Below are 19,990 nucleotides of genomic sequence, written 5' to 3' on the forward strand. Positions count from 1 at the left end.
GGCGGTGGGAGGCGTGAACGGGCTGTTGACGTGTGGGTGGATATCGGGGTTTCTGGATGTGGCGTGTGGTTGGTGTGTTTTGCGTGTGTGTGCTGTGTAAATGAGTATGTGTGTTGAGGTGCTGGGTCTCTGGCAGGTTGGGCTCAGTGGGGCAGCCCTGCCCCCTGCCTGTTATGAACTTCCGGTGTCCTCCAAACACTTCCCTGGTTGGGTCCGCTGCTCATCCCTGGCGCAGTCCGCCAAGTGCAGCCTTCCTGGGTGGGCGGCAGGAAGGAGGATGACTTCCATGGACAGGAGACTCCATCTCTGCCATTCTCATGGCGGGGTTCCTACAGCTGGTTGATGTCACCCTTCCCTCCTGGACAGGCTCAGGGTCTTCCACTAAGCCCTGGGCACTTTTGGACACTTTCATTTAGCTTTCTAAAATATTCTGCCTTGGCGTGTTTGGGAGGATGGGTGAAGCATGCAGTGTACTGCTAACTCCATTTCACACTAGACTCGGGAGGCCAAGTACTTGCCCAAGATCAAACTGCCCCTAAGTGGTGGATCAGAATTCTACACCCAGGTCCCCGAAGCCCTGGTTCTTTCGACTGCACCACGGGGCCTTGCAGTTTGCACTCTCTGGGCCAGGCGCCTTGAGGCCAGGGCTGGAGTCTTACTCCTTGCCTGCCCCGCGTGGTGTAGGGTAGGTCTCTTCCCGTATTTCCCAGATAATTGACTCACTGAGGCCTCACTGGATGGGTAACACTTCCAGCATTATTACTCCCTGGGATAGAGGAGTTTCGTAGACATTTTCCAGAGAGTAGATTGTGATGGTGGCGGTGAGGGGAGAGACAATGTGAAGGGATCCTGAGGGTGGGAGGGCACCCCGGTGAAGCTGGGAGATTTGGGGTTTGGAAGATTTGAATTTGGGCCTGAAGAGGCGTTTCACCCATTTTGTGATGATTTATTAGAGGTGGCCCAGGTAAGTCTGTTGAATGAGCATCCGGTGTCTGAGCGGTGCGTGGGCTTTCCCTCCTCACTGACCTGGAGGGCATATGTCAGCATGGCAGCCCCTGCATCTGGTCTCTGGAGACTGGGATATCTGAGCCCCGCCCCCCACTCCTGGAGGCTCTTCTCACTCACCTGGGGAAGAAGCTATAGAAGCTGGGCTTTGCTAAAATTCTGCTTTGGATTCAGTTCCTTGAAGATGCCTGTTGCTAGCTTGGGGGGAAGGTTCTGAATCTGCCAGTTTTATGGGGTCTCTAACAAAGGCTCACTCACTGGTGCTTCAGCCTGGTCCCAGCAGTCCTGGGCTGGTGGGGGGGGAGGGGAGGGGTGCCACATATCCAGACCAAGGTGGGGCGACCTTGTGAACTCAGTGAAATTACTGATGAAGCAGCCAGGGTAAGCATGCGACGTCTTCCAGCATCGTAGCCCTGGGGTGGCACGAAACTCTGTCTTGTAGAAACCTTTAAGACCTTTTGTGTTTCTGATTTGTTCAGCTGTTGTGGGCTTTCTCTTTTCCTGGCATTTTCCCCCTTGAAATGTACACATGCTGCTTTTGGTTTCCCGAGTGTCATCTCTGCCACGGTTTTTACTGTTAATTCTCCAAATGGGTCACTTTTTCAGAGAGAGGAAGGGTATCCTGCATGGGCTTCAGGGGTCTTGGCACAGAAATCCAGAGACAGACACAGGGATGCCTAGTGATCCCAAGGGATCGATAGCTTTCTTTTGGCACATGTGTGCAGTGCGTTTCCTACACTGCCTGAAATCCCCCCCACCCCTTTCTCGACCAGTACTTTGACCAGCTCTGTGAAGTTCTGCTCTTTCCTCAAACCCCAACTGAAGCATTGCCTTCTAGGTAACTGGATGGATACCTCCATCATAGCCTTTGTACAGCACCTTGTCACTGTGTGTGTCTAGGCTCTTCTTCTGGACGTGAGCCCTTTGAGGACAGGGACCACATCTCGTTCACATTTTTGTCTCTATCTCTCAGCACAGTGCCCTGGCACCTAGATGAAACACAGCAAAATGGGGAAGAGGAGAAAGGAACTAAGATCTCTTGACTATTTCTGTATGCCAGGCAACTGTACCAGACACATAAACATATTTAATTTCTTATTCCAACCTTGCAGAGGGGTATTTTTGCCCTCTTTTTACAATTATTGAACCAAGGGCATGGAGAGCAGGAATTGAACTCAGCAATAACTCATTCCAAAGTCCAAGATTTTCCTTCTCCATCATGCTTCTTTGAAAAGTATTATGATAAATAATAACAATAATAATATAATAAATGTAGGACTTCCTAATCACTAGGACTTGTTCTAAGTGACTTACATTAAAAACAAGTGTCATAAGCATTCTAAGTGTTTAATCCTCAAAATAATCCTACTAGGCAAATACTGTTATTTTCTCTATTTCGAAGAGGAGGAAGCCTTACCACAGAGAGGTTGAGTTACTCACCCTAAGCCACACAGCTTAAGCAGGAGAGCAGCCTTTCAATGCAGGTAGTCTGGCTCCATCCCCTGTGCTCTCAAACCCTACCCCATACCATCTCTGCCCTCAGAGCTGCACTGACACAACAGCTCACGTGAATTAGCTTTCCCATCCTCGCAGGCTCACTTGGCCAGAAAAACAAATTCACGAGGCAGTGCATGAGTTGCCCCACGTGACCTATCCACCAAGAAGTGTGAATTTAGCATTGTGATTTTCCAATAATAAGCTTTTAAGAAAATTTCCCTTTTCCTGTTTATCTCTAAAACATCTGTCGCTCCACACCTGGAATCCTGGCCTCCTGTGTGATGTTTGGGCACCAGCCAGCCCACATTCTGGTGGGTGACCACCACCGCCAAATATAAGCTCTTTCTCCCATTAAATGAGTTTGTTGGGCAGGAAGGTCCAATTAGGTCAGTGTGATTTTCTGTTTTTATAATCCAGTCGTAGGAGCTAATACTCGTTGGCTTGATCGGGCTTCACTGGGTCCCCTGATATTCCTGCTTACCCCCAATCCCTACTGCTCAGGGGCTTGGTGTTTAGAAAGTATCAGAGGTACTGCTTAACCCTGCTCTTTGGAATCGCTGCTACACACCCGAACAGCGACAGTCCACCGGTAACTGATTCTATCCCCAAACATCTGGCAGTGTTGAAAGCTTCCTTTCATCAAACTGGAATCAGTCTCTTTGCAAATGTCTCCTAATTTATCCCCGGGGAGCCACACAAAATAAGTTTGATCTTTCTTTTGCGTGGGAACCCTTTAAATACTTTATAGAATCAAAGTATGTCAGTGGTGAAAGGGGCTCTAGTAGTCTGCCTTCTAGCAAAATCTTCAAGAAAGTCTTTCTTCTCCAGATTAAACACCATCAGTTCCTTCACTTGTTTCTCCTGTACTTTCTACACTTGGGATGGGATCGCGGATGTCGATATCTTTAAAATGGTCCCATACCCATTGGTGTGAATCCACCAAGCCCTTTACTCTGGACCTGGTCCATCCAGGCCCTGATCTTACTTTTGACGGTCATGGGATCTTGTCTGCCGCCCTCCTCCACCCCTGGGATGTAGTGTATGTGGCGGGTGTGGAGGGGGCAGAGGGGGCAGTCACAATGGGCTCTTGGTGTCTTTGCTTAGAATGCCGGGCCCACTTCCTTTTAGCACTCATGGTGATGAGTCAACACTACTTCTAGTCTCAGAGTTCCTTGCTCTTAGGGGGCAGGTGTGCTTTTGCGGGTCTGTCTGTGAATGTAAAGAGCTCGCTTTTTCTCTTTCTTTCTCTGTCTTTCTTCTTCTGTCTCTGTACTGCCCTGGGCTCTCTGTCACTCTGCTTCCCTCTCTCCCCCTCTTCTCTTTTCTCCTTCTCTTCTTTTCCTCCCTTTCTCCTCTCCCCACCCTCTGCCTGAAGCCTAGCAGTCCCCTCTGCTACCTTCTTAGCCTGTGCTACTGGTGGCCTCTGGGTGCATAGAGGTGGCTGCAATGTCCAGTAGTCATGATGGGAGCTCCTGCACTGGTGGAAAGGGCAAGGAGGACTTCACCAGGGTTTTGGTCACTGCATACCTCCTTTCCCATCCATCCCAGCCTCCCTCCGTGGGGCTGGCGCTGGAGTTGCCGTTCCATCTTACCTTTTCACGTGCTTCAGCATTCCACTGCTTCTCCCGCTTCTTCCATGGCTTTCTTATATTATACTTGACCCCTCTTGGTTCTTTCTTCTTCTGGGCTCCTTCTTAGGTTCTGCAGATTTTTTTTTTTTTTTTTTTTTTGCATTTTTGGTCATCCTCATTTTACTGGAGTTCAAGCTCTCAGCTGCTCATCCTTCATCAGCACTAAATCCCAGAGGTAAGAAGGGAAACAGGGGCCCACAACTACCAGAAGAAAGATCGGGACTGAAAGGACCAGGTCCAGAGCAGAGGGCTGGTAGGTTCGTGCTCTGCTGAAGCACTGTGCTCCACGGTAAATGGCAAATCCTGAAAGATGGGAGGATGTAATGTAATCGAACCCTTTCACTCTCAGGGGAGAAAGCAGAGGTCCAGAGAGGGGAGTGGCTCGCTATAAATCACACAGATGGATACCGAGAAACACAGAACCGAAATCCAGATTCCAGCTTCAGGGTCATTCTCTGCTCACCCTATGGAATAACTTTTCCACCACCCATTTTGAAATCAGCAACGTATTCACATGGTCAAAAGGGACAAAAGAGTAAACAGTCTAGTAAAAAAATCTCTCTACCCCTCACCTCGTCCGGTCACCCATCTGTCCTCGTTGGAGGCAACTAATGCTATTTGCTGTATAATCTATTAGTGATACTTATGAATATACACGTATGTGTGTATAGTCTCCATATGCTTCCCTTTTCTCACGCCAATGGTTGCCTCCTGTGAATACCATTTACTAGAGTAATTGTATTCTATGTTATTCACACCTTTTTTCTCTGTATTTGCAGTTATTTTATGGTTGCCTTCCTCTGGCACCTCATTCCAACTTCTGTTATTTTACTCAACTTCTCATTTCACATTGTCCTGCTCTCCCATCCAAAAAGGACAGAGGATCCTACGACAAGGTGGTACACAGAGCTCGCCGTTTTATTATCAGATTTTCCGTTAACCCTTTCCTAGATGTTCTGATGGATGAAGGCTCTTGCGTGGATAATCTCACACATCAGATAGTGCAAAGATGTTTCCATTTGCCTCTGAACAGTATTACATGATGCATTTGCATAGGATTTAATTTTCTGGTCAAATTTTCTTTAAACTAATTATAACACACACACACACACAATTGAGTGCCCTCAGCACACAGCTCTTGTTGGTTTGGGAAAGTGGTCCAAATGTGCATTGGTTGGGAGAGAAAACCAGTTTGGGATTCAGAAGTTTCTGTGACTAATAAAGAGAGTGAGTAAGACACACCATGGAGAGAACCAGAGGGTGTCAGTGCCAAAAGTGATCTTAACGCAAGTATGTGGTTAAACTTAGAAGAGGAAATTGATATACAAAGTTTAGTGATTTGCCCCAGTCACTGGGAAGTTGATCTTATGATGGTGATGATGATGATGGTAATGGTGATGGTGGTGATGGTGAGGATGGTGGTGATGATGATGGTGGTAATGGTGATGGTGATGGTGGTGATGGTGAGGATGGTGATGGTGATGATGGTGATGATGGTAATGGTGATGGTGGTGATGGTGAGGATGGTGGTGATGATGATGGTGGTAACGGTGATGGTGATGGTGGTGATGGTGGTGATGGTGATGATGGTGATGATGATAATGGTGATGGTGGTGATGGTGAGGATGGTGGTGATGGTGATGGTGGTGATGGTGGTAGTGATGATTGTGACGGTGATGCCTATGCTAATGCTGATATCTGATAGCTAACATTGATTGAGCACTAATTATGTGTCAGGCACTGTGCTCGATGGACATGCATTCGCTTATTTAATCCTCACAGCAACCTTATGAGGTATGTATCACCATCATAGATCTTCTACACAGGAGGAAACTGACGCAGAGATTGGATAAGTAACTTGTCCAGTTGGTGGCTGGATTCAAACCCAGGTGTTTGGGCTCTAGAGTACAGGGTCTTAATCAGGTTGGTTGAATTAGCTGAAATGAGGACTGTAGTGGATATTGACTGAGCACCTAGCGTGTGTTAGGCACTGTCTTAGGCACAGGAGATGCAGGGTCTACTCAGATGTGGTCCCTGTCTTAGCTCGCAGTCCAGTGGGGGACACGGGTAAGAAAATAGATACCTCTAATAAAGTATGATAAATGCTATGCTAGAGTGTGTTGAGAGGGTCCAGAGGAGGGGGCTCCCCTTCCTTAGTCTGAGAGCGATTGCCATACACGTTTCCCACTGAATTTCTCCATTCATTTTCATTTTCTCACCCCAGCTCATGGAGAATTGTATGACTCTGCCTACAGGGATCAACCTTGGAGACAGGATCTGCGACCAGTTGCATAAGCCCACGCTGAGGAGCCCTGATCCACGACATCCATGTGTCCACATACATGTCCTCCTCCTGATGTGGCTTTTCGTGTCCCCAGTGGCGTCTTGTTGACCTGTGACATTTACTTTCTAAGTCCAGGCCACATCGATAATGAATCTGCCTCTTCCCCCAGCGTGGCCTTCCCTATTCTGGGTTTAGGCTTGAATAACTGGGTCTTGGTTGTAACTTTGACCATAAAGTTAGCAGAGCAATGGAGCTTTGCACACTCTTCTACCCAATTTCCTCTCCCATACACATAACAAAACTCTCATTAAAACAGTTAAGCACAATAACCTTCTCCAGTAGTTATCACCCACTCATATTACGAAAAGGCAGGCAGTTAAAATCGGATTTAATGACGTATAAAACCCCAGGTACAATTAGACATTTTATTCCCAATTCCTTGACTGTCCCCTTAACTGTTTTTAGCCATGACTTAGTCTTACCCCGGCTCTCACCTCCTCTCTGGGGAGCACTAACTAACCAGCCCTGAATCTGTCTTGCAGACGGACCCTCTGCAGTGACTCAGAGATTTCAGGCCAAGTTGATTTGTCAAAAGCCTCCATCCAGGCTGCTTTCCCTCCAGCCGCAGCTTTTCTCTGTCTCAGCCACTAGCAGTTTGTTTACTTTCTTTCCCTTATAAATGACCGGAGCCAAACCACTCTCTTGGGTTTCTCTCCTCCTAGTTTATCTTGCCTGTCCATCCACAGGAGGGGCAGAGTGGGAGGGATTTTATACATTCTTTTGCAGTGTGTGGACCAGTGTGATTATCCAAAGGGAAGACGGGGAGAGAAGGGCAGGACAGGGAAGGCACGAATAGGGAAGGAAAGGGCAGGGGAGGGGGTGATGGGGAGGGAGAGGAGAGGAAGATAACAGAGTACCAGCCAGGTACCTACCACATACTATCACGTGCACCATAGAATGTTCATTCTTTTCCTTTCTGGCGGCGTTGCACAGCTTGCGGGATCTTAGTTCCCCGATCAGGGATAGAAACTGGGCCCACAGCAGTGAAACCACCAAGTCTTAACTGCTGGACTTCCAGGGAATTCCCCCATGTAATTTTCTTCATAACAACTCTCCCAGGTCGGTAACATTATCCCGTTTTACAGATGGGGACATAGAAACTTTATCTTTCCAATCTTATTCTCTCTGTTGCTGGTTTAAGCACAGTTCAAACCATAATCCCCCAGGGCAACCATTCACTGAGCTGGATGTCAGGCACTGAGTTAAGCCTCATTTTCCAGATGAAGAAAATGAGGTTCAGAGAGGTGAGGTTACTTGCCTAGGGTCACACAGAGTACATCACACAGTAGCAGAGCCTGGATTCCAACCCAGGTCTGACTCCAACGTGTTGGTAATTATTAGAAAGGCAGGAAATTGGGAGTTTAGAAAGGGAAAAGATAAGGTGGGTGGCAGCATAATTCAGAATTTTGCAAAAGCCCTTGGGGAGATGAAGGGAGTGAAAACAGAAGCTAGGTTCTCAGTATCTGCTGTGCGTCTGGAGCTCTGTTCTTCCCAGCTTCAGTGTGATGCCATCATGGGCAGAGCTAAAACTATACAAGTCCAGTGGTAAGAAAGAGGTTTAGGGAAGTATCCATGGGTACAAGTGCCAGGCTGGGCTAAGAGAACGTCCAAATGATCAAACACACTGAGGGCCATCACAGGGCTGCAAAATTGGAGCTCATGTTTACAAACCAGAGACTTTCAGCCTACCCTCCTGTCTCCTTTCCTCCTTCCCTTCCTCCCTCCTTCCTTCCTTTCCTTCCTTCCAGACCTCAACTTTGCTTTCTGCTTTTAATCAATACTTCTCTAGCCCAACAGTGCTTAAGTTTACTCATTCAATAATTCTCAGCAGCCTACAGCGCTAACACACAACATTAGATTCAAAACAGCTTTCTGAAAGTGCCTGGAGTTATAAAGGCAAGCTCATAAGCCTGATGTGTAATAAGAGCACGAGATACTTCATACCCTTTGACCTGGTAATCCCACGCCCTAGAAGCTTCCTCAAGGAAATAACCCCTAAACAAAGTACAGAGGTATTCGCGGTGATGTTCCTCATGCTAGAGAAAAACAAACAAATTAAAAACAGTTCACATGCCCAGCACTAGGTGAATGGCTAAGCTAATGATGGTGACACCATGTCATTGGAAACGATGACATTTTTAAAGAAAAGAACAGGACAAGGATGCTAACGTGTTGGGTTAGAGATGAAACAGCACCAAGTAAAAAGATCTGAGCACAAAGGGCACACCCGGCCTGATTGGCACTCCAGGAAAACATCTCTTTGTACCTGAACAACGATCAGAGGAGAATTAGGACAGACAGGGTTTACTAACAAACAGGTTTTTATTGGTGAAGTTTGTTCGATTTCAGACAAAGCCCGAGCAACCTTACCAGAGCCAGGCTTGGAAAGAAGGCACATCGTAAGGTGAAGAACTTCTGTCTCTATGAAGTGGTATCACTGGATTATGGACCACTGGACCTGGACCTCTTGGCCAACCTCACCATCCTTCCCACCTTGGCACTGCCAACCCGCCAACGGAAGCGAGCCACAGATGCTGCCCTTATGTGGCTGGAACCATCACCCTGAACTCTGCCCACTCTTGTGTATTCCGCCTGCTCCTGGGCCCCCCTCCCCCTGCATTACCAGGGTCCCCACCTTAGTCTCAATCCCTTTTTGTTCAATCCTGGAACAAAACCCAAGCAGTGACTCACATGATAGATGCGTTGGGACCAAACAGTGACCCATAATAAAAACCGACCCAGAGACAAACTGTCCCCAATAAGGGAGGGGCATTTGGATGAGGATTGCTCTGAGGTGTTGCTTTCCTTGCATCCTTTCTGCTGGCTAGGTCTCTGTCATCTGTTCCCAGACTCTGCCCAGACACCTGACTCTGACTTGTGATTCAACTCATGGCTGGCTGACTTGGTTTGGTGCACTTGACCCTGGCTGGACCTCGACAGCATGAAGGGTCCAAGCACTTTCTCCAGCTACATCACATTTCCATCTTTAACTATGGTTGGAATTCTCCTTGGTCTTGGCACCCATGGTATCCTTCTTTCTGGTTTAGTGGCAGTTCAAAAAGATAAGTCTGAGAAGTCACAACGCATGTCCCTAAACTAATAATAATTATAATGGCCTTAATTGAAGATATTAATGTGGCAGGCATAATGCTAGGGACTTTGCATGCAGTATCTCATTTAATCCCCAAGGAACCCTAGTGAAGTAGATAGTATTCTTTCTCTTTGTGCCAAGGAGGAATCTGAGGCTGAGAGAAATCAAGTGGATTATTTAAGGTCAAACTCAGGTTCTGCTGATATTAAATCCTCCCTCCAACCCCTGTTATATGATAGAGCCTTCCAGGCACCAAAGTTAACGTCACATAGTTTAAGCATGAGTGAGCCTCTGATTTTCAGGGAGCCTGCTTACTTTTACTTTATGTACAATCCTGATAACATGCTTTGTTTTGTTTTTCAGGCTCTCGGTAGAATAGAAATGACATACATTATGAAAAGAAACAAGCAGGCTTAAGATTCAACGACACTGATGGGCAGAACATACAGCCAAAGCCTGACCACAAAGGAGAAGACAAAAGAACTATAAAAACAGATACAAGGACTAAAAAAAGACACCACTTAATGTTGGGCAAACTCCACACATTTCAAATCGTCCTGAGTCTTTTAGCCCCAAAGAAGAGCTGGAATTTACAATGATGGCCTTGAGTTGCCAAGATTACATTTTGTTCTGTATAATTTGCATAAGAATATATGAAAGGATGGGGTATTTTTCAGAAGGAGTTTCGGCCAAATGGTTCCATTGAAAAAAAAAGTTGTGGTATTCAAAGGAATAAATAAATCCTTAACTCTTGGAAACGCTGGCTGTTCAGAAAAATCACTTATTTCTTTGGAAGAGAGAGTCTAAATGACAAAGGTCCATTTCTTTCATTGGTCCATTGTTTCAGCCATCACCTTGAACAAACTTTCCCTGTTGTCATTTTGTTTGATGGCCAAACCATGATTCGGTACATGGCTTAACATTTCCAGTTAGTTACGTTGCTGCCAGTGGGTTATGTTGTGGGTGTTTAGTTGTTCTATAAAAGGGAGTTTCGTGGTATTTAAATGTTTCTTTTCTGTTTCTTAAACTAAAAATAATGACAGACCACTTTTTACCTCATTTTTTCTTCCCTCGCAGAAAGAAACAATAAAGGGGAAATGGGATTCTGTTTGAGAAAACAGTTCTACCGCACGTGTCTCCATCAGAAACATTTTAGGGCTTTGTTCTGTGGGACTCGGAAATCTTATGCAATCGGTGACAGAATTCTGACTTATAGACGGGTGTCAGAAATCAGAATATCTCAACTAATGGAGCTCATTTATTAGCTTTCTGAAGGCAAACTTCCCTTGGTGGCTTTTGTGTGTGTGTGTGTGTGTCTGTATGTGTACATGTGTGTGTGTTTCCCTTTTGCATATGCACACTGATTGATACAGAGGAATGTGGAATGTCCGTGTTGCTTTGGGAAGTATTCACAATATCCTTTTAAATTTGGAACTGTAAGTTTAGCCATGGGAAGAGAGAGATTTCATTCGTGAATTCTAAGTCCCTTTTTCACGTCGAAATCTTGGAATTACCCTCAACTAAGCCCTTCCCGGCCCCCCTCCCCTGCTACATTCCATTCATCACTGAAGGCTGTCAATCCTGCCTCTAAATTATTCTCAAGTCCCTGGGCAGTGTTCCATTCTCATGGCTAACTTGGTTCAGGCCCTTCTGGTCTACAGCTTACAGCCTACCCTGTTACTACAGCCCTTAACTGGGCCCCTTGTCTTTGATTTCCTCCCTCTCCAATCCATTCATGACCCTACCATTCTGATTACATCATTCGTCTGCTTGAAATCCTCCAATGGCTCCCTAGTGCTTCTGTCAGAGCCTCACAGCTTGTGTGTCGTGTCACACGATGGGTCTCAGGGAGTGTGGGTATTGATTCTCACAGCTTTGGGGGTAACAGAGCAGGCTTGGGGGCAGCAGGAGCCCCAGGGGCTGCTCAGGACTGCAGTCTTATCCATTTGCCCCAGTATGCTGTATAGATATTACCGATTGTGTTCTTGAAAACATTCCAGAAAGTTCTGGAAGAGCCTAGCTTCTAAAGCCCTTCTCACCCTGGCCCCACGTACTCCACCATCCTCTCCTGCTACTTCCTACCCCACAAACCCTTTATCCTGGCCATCTAAGGTTCTTGCTTTTCCATCTTAAATCCATACCACGTTTTTGCAACTTTATGACTTTGAAATTGACATCTTCCCTTTTCTTCTTGGTGAACCTGTCACTTTTTTTTTTTTTTTTTGTGGTATGCGGGTCTCTCACTGTTGTGGCCTCTCCCGTTGCGGAGCACAGGCTCCGGACGCGCAGGCTCAGTGGCCATGGCTCACGGGCCCAGCTGCTCCGCGGCATGTGGGATCTTCCCAGACTGGGGCACGAACCCCCGTGCCCTACATCGGCAGGCGGACTCTCAACCACTGCACCACCAAGGAAGCCCAGCCTGTCACTTTTGAGGCCCTGCTCACCTTTCCCCTCTCTGAAGCTCCCCCATGCCCAACCCCACCCCGCACTCCTGCAAACAGGATTAACCACTCTCTCCACATTGCTCCAATGCAAGCCAGGTAGGGGAAGTTGGGAAAGTTACTTAAACTCTCTGGGTCTTAATTTCCTCACTTGAAACATGGAGATAATAATATCTGCCTTGCAAGGTTAGCATAAAGATGAAATAAAATAACATTTATAAAGCATTTAGTACCAAGCTTGGCATACAGCAAGCATTCGGTAAATATCTGTTGAATAATAGAGGGTAGTTGCTATCATTAACGATCAGAATTTGTCAGTGCACTTATCCCATAATTGTGCAAGGGTTGTTAACTCCTCCTGTTTGTCTTAGTGCAATAGAGTCTACTCTGCTAGGGTGCCAGCTCCATGAAGGAAGGGATTTTGAGTTTGTCTACTGGTGTATCCCATACACACTCAACAGGGCCTGGCACATAATAGACCTGATTAATCTTTGTTGACTGCTTGCTTTCCCCATTTGGTTCCTGGGAAGGTCAAATGGGATGACGTATGTGAAACACTCTGAAAGTATACACATCTTGCAAATATCTTATAAGTTTAGGAATTACCCTTGCATCGATGCTTTTAGTGTCAAGGCTGACGCTTGGGCTGAGCTGTCAGCACCCAAACATGCTTGCAGACCCACGTTCCGTGGTGTGGCGTGTCGGTTCTAGCGTGGTCTGATGCCCACACAAAATGCGGGCATTTTTATTTGTTGGACAGAGATAACCAAGGCAGGCATCCTATTTGTATCATTATCTTCTGAAATAGACGTCTGAACAGAAAAGTCATTTATGGATCTGTCCGTTTCAGCTCTTATGCTTCTAACAGCAATGCAGTTCTAGATATTTTGTCCACTGAGTCCAGATACCCTTGTTCTCCAGAGCAGGGTGTGACCATCCTTATCAAGGAAGGAAGTCACCTTGGGAAGGGCAGGTAAGGGAGACTCTGGGTGGGCTTCACTTCAGGTGAGAGTGGGAAGCTCTTTAGCAATCAGCTGGTCCCATCTCCTTGGTCTAATTTATAGACAAGGAAATTGAGGCCCAGAGAGAGTCAGCGACTTGTCCCAGGTCACCCAGCCAGCTCTGGGATCCCCCTTCAGTATTTCTTCCTTTTACTTTGCTACAGTGTCTATAACAGAGAGAGGAGGGGGAGTTCCAGGCCCAGGAAATAACACTACTTGAAAAATATGGAGTCTATACAAGGGCTCCATTCGCATATATTTGGGTTCAGATCTGAACAGAGGCTGAGAAATGAAAATTCTCTGTATGATAGTGAATGAACGCAGATAACGTACAAAGACCAGATTGGGGTGTGTGTGTGTGTGTGTGTGTGTGTGTGTGTGTGTCTGTGTGTAATTTATTTTTAATTAATTGATTTATTTATTTTTGGCTGCCTTGGGTCTTCGTTGCTGCGCATGGGCTTTCTCTAGTTGTGGCAAGCAGGGGCTACTCTTCACTGTGGTGTGCGGGCTTCTCATTGATGTGGCTTCTCTTACTGTGGGGCACAGGCTCTAGGGCGCGTGGGCTTCAGTAGTTGCGGCACATGGGCTCAGAAGTTGTGGCTCACGGGCTCTAGAGCACAGGCTCAGTAGGTGTGGCGCACAGGCTTAGTTGCTCCACGGCATATGGGATCTTCCCGGACCAGGGCTTGAACCGGTGTCCCCTGCATTGGCAGGTGGATTCTTAACCACTGCACCACCAGGGAAGCCCTCTGTGTGTACTTTATTATTTAGCTTATAAAGAGGATTTTATTTTATTTCTTGTTACATTTGCAGGAAATTTGGATGGAAGAATACAAATAATACAAAGCTTCTAGAAAATTAGTTTCTCGACAGGTAGTGAGATGGATTGGGGGTGGGAAGAAAAGGAGGCAGGGACACAATTACATTCTTCTCTACTTGAACTGATGAGGGTCGGGGCACAGTGGTGACGGTGGAATGGAAAGAAATATTTCCCTGGAAAAGAATAATTAAGGGTCCCATGTGAGAGACTCAGGGAAGGAGGAATCATTGTGAGACTCCTCAGTGAAGAAGTGGTAACAGTTAATCTGGTGCCAAAGGTGATGAAGTGCAGGTCAGACAGATAACAAGGCTGATTGCAAACATCCCTGAAAACGCCATAAAGGCCCAAAAACACAGAGAATTTTATTTATATGAACAAACGTTAGCTTTCATAACAGGGGTTTCTGGCCTGGAATACAGACCCAAACTAATTAGGGAAGGAATGACTCCGTGGCTTTCAGCTTATTATTTAAGAAACCTCTAAATTTATGTGGTTTTTCCCAATCAGACGGTGTTCACCCAACTCTTTACAACCATGCACGGCTCCTTTAAGCTACCACATCTATCTCCTCCCCCTTCTCCAAGAGGAGACCGTCCTTTCCCGACATCCCAGGCCCAGGTTCCAGACACTGCGCTTGTTTTGTCATGCTTATAGGACTGCCTGTTCTCTGATCCCTGCTTTTTCCTCTGCACCTTCTATCATCTTAACTGTCATTTGGACTTGACATTGGAATTTCTTTCTTTTCTGATTTCCAAGTCCCTGTTGGGTTGCCTTATTTAAACACCTTTCCTGGTACTGCCTGGAGCTGGTCTCGCCAGCCTCAGGATCATAAACCGAAGCCCAGTTATGGAGCCTGGCCCAGTAGCTGGCTTACTGCAGGTATTCCATAATTTGGTGGTGTTGTTGACTGCATAAACGAATGACTGAACGATGAAGGACAAAAGGAAGGCAGGGAAGAGGGTGGAGAAATAAAAGGAACATTTTTATTCCACTGATAGATTTAACCTCTATAGCACCAAAAAACTTCGTTGAGCTGGTTTATTTCTGGGAAAGGCAGTACCACCTACATATTAACAACATTTTGAAACTATCCTAGGAGAGTAGATTATATTACTTTAATATTAATACTCTGTATTATTATAATACCACTGTTTCATGCCTGTCTGTTGAAGCCTGGGTGTTTTGATGCCTGTGATGTGTCTTAACCCCTTTGATGTCCATTTGCATGTGGTAAGAGGTGAAATTTATGCTCAGGGAGGCAGGTGGTACTTGGAATGATGGTGGTACTTGGGAGCCATGAACTCTGGGTTCATGTCCCATATGTGCCACTGACTTGTGACTTTAGGAAAAGTCACAGGGACTGGTCTCTGGGTCTAGGTCTCTCACCTTTAAGATGACATAATTGGACTCGATAACCTCTAGAGTTGTGTTTCTCTAAGACTTGTACATACCTGAGCTGATCTATTAACCTTAGACCAGAGCAGACCCAGTCTCATCTTTGGAGTGATCCCAAACGCCAACATTACCTCCTCAATTCGGGTAGCAAATGTCCGTCCACAAGGACAGAACTTAGTGACTGCGGTGCTGATCTGAGGGAACAGCCTGGACTTTCATCCTCAGTCTCAGAACCGGTGTTAAAAATGCCTCTGAAGAAGTCGGGCACTGGCTGTGTGTGGGTTTGATCCTTCCTTTGTATCTTCTGCTTGTTCTCTCTTTTTGTGTTTTTCTGGGAGGGGAAAATTGCTCACATAGAGTCCAAGAGACAGAGTCTTCTCTTGGAACACACACCTGCTGATTTCAGTGACGTCTGCTGTACACAAGATGGCTTGGAGGCTGGGAGGAAAACTTTTCTTATCCTTTTGTATATCAGAAAGAAAGGCTGCATTTTTGTCTTAGCATTGCTAATCTGGTTCAAGGGCTAGAGCTTTCTGGAAAATCACAAAGCCGGCCTGACTTTCCAGCCTCTGGTTAGAGAGGCAGACAGGTAAACACAGACCTACCACAGCCTCTTCTGGGTTCCAAAGGCTTGGGGAAGAGTGCTCTGATGCTCTGTTGCTGAGCCACACTCTCGGCACGGCTCCATCGTAGACTGGGGAGAGCAAGAGGAGGGAGGCAATAGCTCCTTAGTTGGGCACCTGCTGGGTACAGTGTGCCGCCCTGGCTGCTCTGCACGTCTTTGATCCTTTTAACCATGTTCTAGGTCTCTAAGGAGGAGGAGCCTATTTCACAGATACAAGAACTGACACTTGGAGAGTTGAAATAACTTGCTCAGGTTTCCACATTAAACCTGGGATTTGAGTCCAGGTCTGACTCCAAAGGCTGTGCTCGTTCTACTAGATACTATACACCCCCATGCTGGCTGCTCCTAGCAATTGTTTGGACGGGGATTGTGTTGCAGGGAGGAGGTGGTAACAGTCACGATGGGGGCATGCAGGGCAGCCCAGTCTCTCTGAGCTTACATTTAGCGTATAGGCAGGAAACTGCTGACTCATCGTGTATCTGTTTGCCCTGCTGGAAGCAGAGAATGTAGGAGTCTGGGAGATGGAGAGAGAATTTGGGCAGCTCAACTCTGTTAGAACCCCGAGATGCAAGTACGTAGAAGCAGGGTGGTAGGTAACCCAGAGACCAGGAGGAAAGCTGGAGGTTTTCATTTGAACACAAAGAGGAGACACTCCCTGCCATGAGCCACATCTCTAGGTTTCCCCCTTCATCCCACTTCTTATTCTATAGGCTTTCTTTGGAGAATCACCTGCTTTCACGGTTTCAACTCATGAACGATGTGATGACTTCTAAACTACAATTTCTGCCAAATCCTGCTTCTGATTCCATGTGAGTCCTTTTGTCCACTCCGCTGGAAGCTCGTCAGCCACCTGAAGTTCAGCGTGACCAACAATGACCTCCTCATCTTTTGCTCCCAAACACCTTCCTAAGTGTCTTACCTCAGCAAATGGCACCGCCATCCACCCAGCTGCCCGTGTCAGGAACCCAGGTGTCAGACTTCTTCCTCTGCCTGTCCCCAAGTCTTGTTGATCCAAGCTCTAATACCTCTCAGCTCTACCCGCCTGTCTCCCTCTATCGCCATTCTCATTCCCACTTTTTGTTTGTTTGTTTTCTTCTGGGTTTTTTTGGCCATTCCGCATGGCTCGTGGGATCTTACTTCCCTGACCAGGCATTGAACCTGGGCCCTCTGCAGTTACAGCGTGGAGTCCTGACCACTGGACCACCAGGGAATTCCCTCACTAATGAAGACGTCCGTCATCTGGAATCCTGCTTCAGTCTCCTTTTTGGTCTCTGCTCCCGCTGGCTCCCATCCATTTCCCACACTGCTGCCAAATCAGAACCGTTCACTAGTCTTCTCTAGACCCTCTGGAGGTCCCCTTGGCCTTCAGGATAAAGTTCAGACCCCGCAGTGGTCTTCTGGACTGCTGTCAAGAAGAGCAGGTACTAGAGGATGATGCTTAAGAACCTCGCTTTGAATATCAACTCTGCAACATACTACACATGTGACACTGGGTGAGACACACAATCTCTTCTACCCTCCGTTTCCTTATCTTTAATGTGGAGCTAATAGCACTGACATTGTTGATTTTTGTGAAAATTGAATCAAATGAGAGTAGTACATGTAATCTGTGAAACCAGTGCCTAATGTGTGATAGCTTTGAATGGCAGACATCCTTAAATGACAATGTTGTAAACCGTGTTGTTGGTGGGACTTTTAATGGTGTTACACAGGAAGTGTCATGGCGTCCAGGTTTCCACCTAATGGGGGAATTCCATTTCATCATGGGCTCCAAGGGAGGGAGTGACTTTTCTGCCAGATGTAATAAGTCGTGCCTTTCCCAATGCGTGGTACTGGGAAAAAATATCATGGAACAATATAGAAAAAATATCATGGAACCTACTGAACAACATGGAAAGGACCCAGATGCAAAAAAAACTTAGATCAGCAAAGCCAAGTGTAGCAAAACCAAGTGTAGCAAAGCCAAGTGTAGCCAAAACCACCTAGAACAGTGAGCAGCAAGGAGGGAAGTAAATATATCCATAGGAGCACTGAGAACGAATCAGTGAAGAATATAGGAGGCAAAAATCTCAGGATCCATTATTAGAAAAGGACCTACCTCCGCCGAGGCAGTGTATCCTAAGCGCAGCCTTGCATGCTCGTGGAAGAAGCCCAGCAGGACTGAACAGGTTTCCTTAACCACAGTGGTTTAAAGTTATTCTTATTCTTCAGAGTTATCATTCATTCTATCACCTGGGATCATGATCCACTGGACCGTTTATTGTGTCTAATTATGTCCAATATCTCTTTCATCACAGCAGTGTAGACTTCATCATTTCCAACAAATCCCCATGTTTCCTTCACAAAATCCGGAGCTAAAAACTCTGCTAGTGCCGCATAGCACAGGGAGATTAGCTCAGTGCTGTGTGTCCCCCTAGAGGGGTGGGATAGGGAGGGTGGGAGGGAGACGCAAGAGGGAGGGGATATGGGGATATATGTAAATGTATAGCTGATTCACTTTGTTATACAGCAGAAACTAGCACACCATTGTAAAGCAATTATACTCCAATATAGATGTTAAAACATAAAAAAGAAGAGTCATGTACCACAATGTTCATTGCAGCTCTATTTACAGTAGCCAGGACATGGAAGCAACCTAAGTGTCCATCAACAGATGAATGGATAAAGAAAGTGTGGCACATATATACAACGGAATATTACCCAGCCATACAGGGGAACGAAATTGAGTTATTTGTAGCGAGGCGGATGGACCTAGAGTGTGTCATACAGAGTGAAGTAAGTCAGAAAGAGAAAACAAATACCGCATGCTAACACATATATATGGAATCTAAAAAAAAAAAGGTTCTAAAGAGCCTAGGGGCGGCACAGGAATAAAGACGCAGACGTAGAGAATGGACTTGAGGACATGGGGAGGGGGAAGGGTAAGCTGGGACGAAGTGAGAGAGTGGCATGGACATATATACACTACCAAATGTAAAATAGATAGCTAGTGGGAAGCAGCTGCATGGCACAGGGAGATCAGCTCAGTGCTTTGTGACCACCTAGAGGGTGGGATAGGGAGGGTGGGAGGGAGACGCAAGAGGGAAGAGATATGGGGATATCTGTATATGTATAGCTGATTCACTTTGTTATACAGCAGAAACTAACACACCATTGTAAAGCAATTATACTCCAATAAAGATGTTAAAAAACAAAACAAAACAAAAAAAGATTTGCAAAAAAAAATAACTCTGCTAGTTATTCTGATGCATGGATACCTGGATTGGGGTGGGGAGGAGGGTGCTTCCTATGTGATATTTGTTAAGAAATTCCTTCTCTGTGAAGCTGATGGGATCTCTGCTCTCATATTTTCTCTCTCGTACTTGCCCATTACACATGCTCTTTGAAGTATTCCAATTGCTTCCTGGATGAAACTAGAGAGAGAGAGACTTGTCTCTATGTGGGTCAGAATAGCTAAGAGAGGGCCATCCTGAGAAATCACGTGGCATGGTGGCAGAGATTGCTGGGGCCCAGGAGCCTCCACGGAGGGACTCCTGGACAAACAGAAGGTGGGGACAGCTGTGATGGGTGAGCCCTTCCCACAGGGAGTTCTCTCATGGAGGGTGTGTTATTCTTTGTGGACTATTTGGGGTTTGCTTCATCCGTGGCTATGTGCGGTTGTCATGTGCAGGAAAAGCAATGGGGTGTGAAGCTAGAGAGACACGCTTGGCTCAGCAGCTCCGTTCTTTACTAGCCATCATGACCTTGGGCTCTGTTGCTACTCAGACCCTCAGTATCCTCCCTGAAACCTTGTGGAAAGGATGCTGTGAAGATTAAGGGAGCCCGTGCAGTAAGCCTTCAGCACCATTTTGGACACAATAGCGTTAATTTCCTTCTTCTTCCTTTCCCCTTCCTTCTATGCCAGACCACGTAGGGGGGCCTCTCTGCATGGTATTATCCAAGTCTGTTGAGCTTTCCCAAGGGCACAATTCCTTCTTGGTTGAGCAGGCATATTTCCAGGAACTTGGACTTTCTGAAACATGGATGCCAGCATGGGAACCCCTAGTTCTGCCCTCGGGTGGACAGGGACATGGTAAGATGCCCACCACTGTATACAGAAGAATTTCTAGTACTTCAGTTCCAAAATGTTCTCACTGAAAT

General features: G+C 46.4%; 1 protein-coding gene across 1 annotated transcript in view; it reads right to left on the reverse strand.

Annotated features, from left to right (window-relative positions):
- Positions 1-19,990, reverse strand: part of ASIC2 (acid sensing ion channel subunit 2) — a 1,024,770-nt gene that overhangs the window by 246,560 nt on the left and 758,220 nt on the right. The gene's annotated exons all lie outside the window — the stretch shown is intronic.

This window comes from Tursiops truncatus, chromosome 20 (genome assembly GCF_011762595.2).
Source record: "Tursiops truncatus isolate mTurTru1 chromosome 20, mTurTru1.mat.Y, whole genome shotgun sequence".
Taxonomy (NCBI): Eukaryota; Metazoa; Chordata; class Mammalia; order Artiodactyla; family Delphinidae; genus Tursiops; species Tursiops truncatus.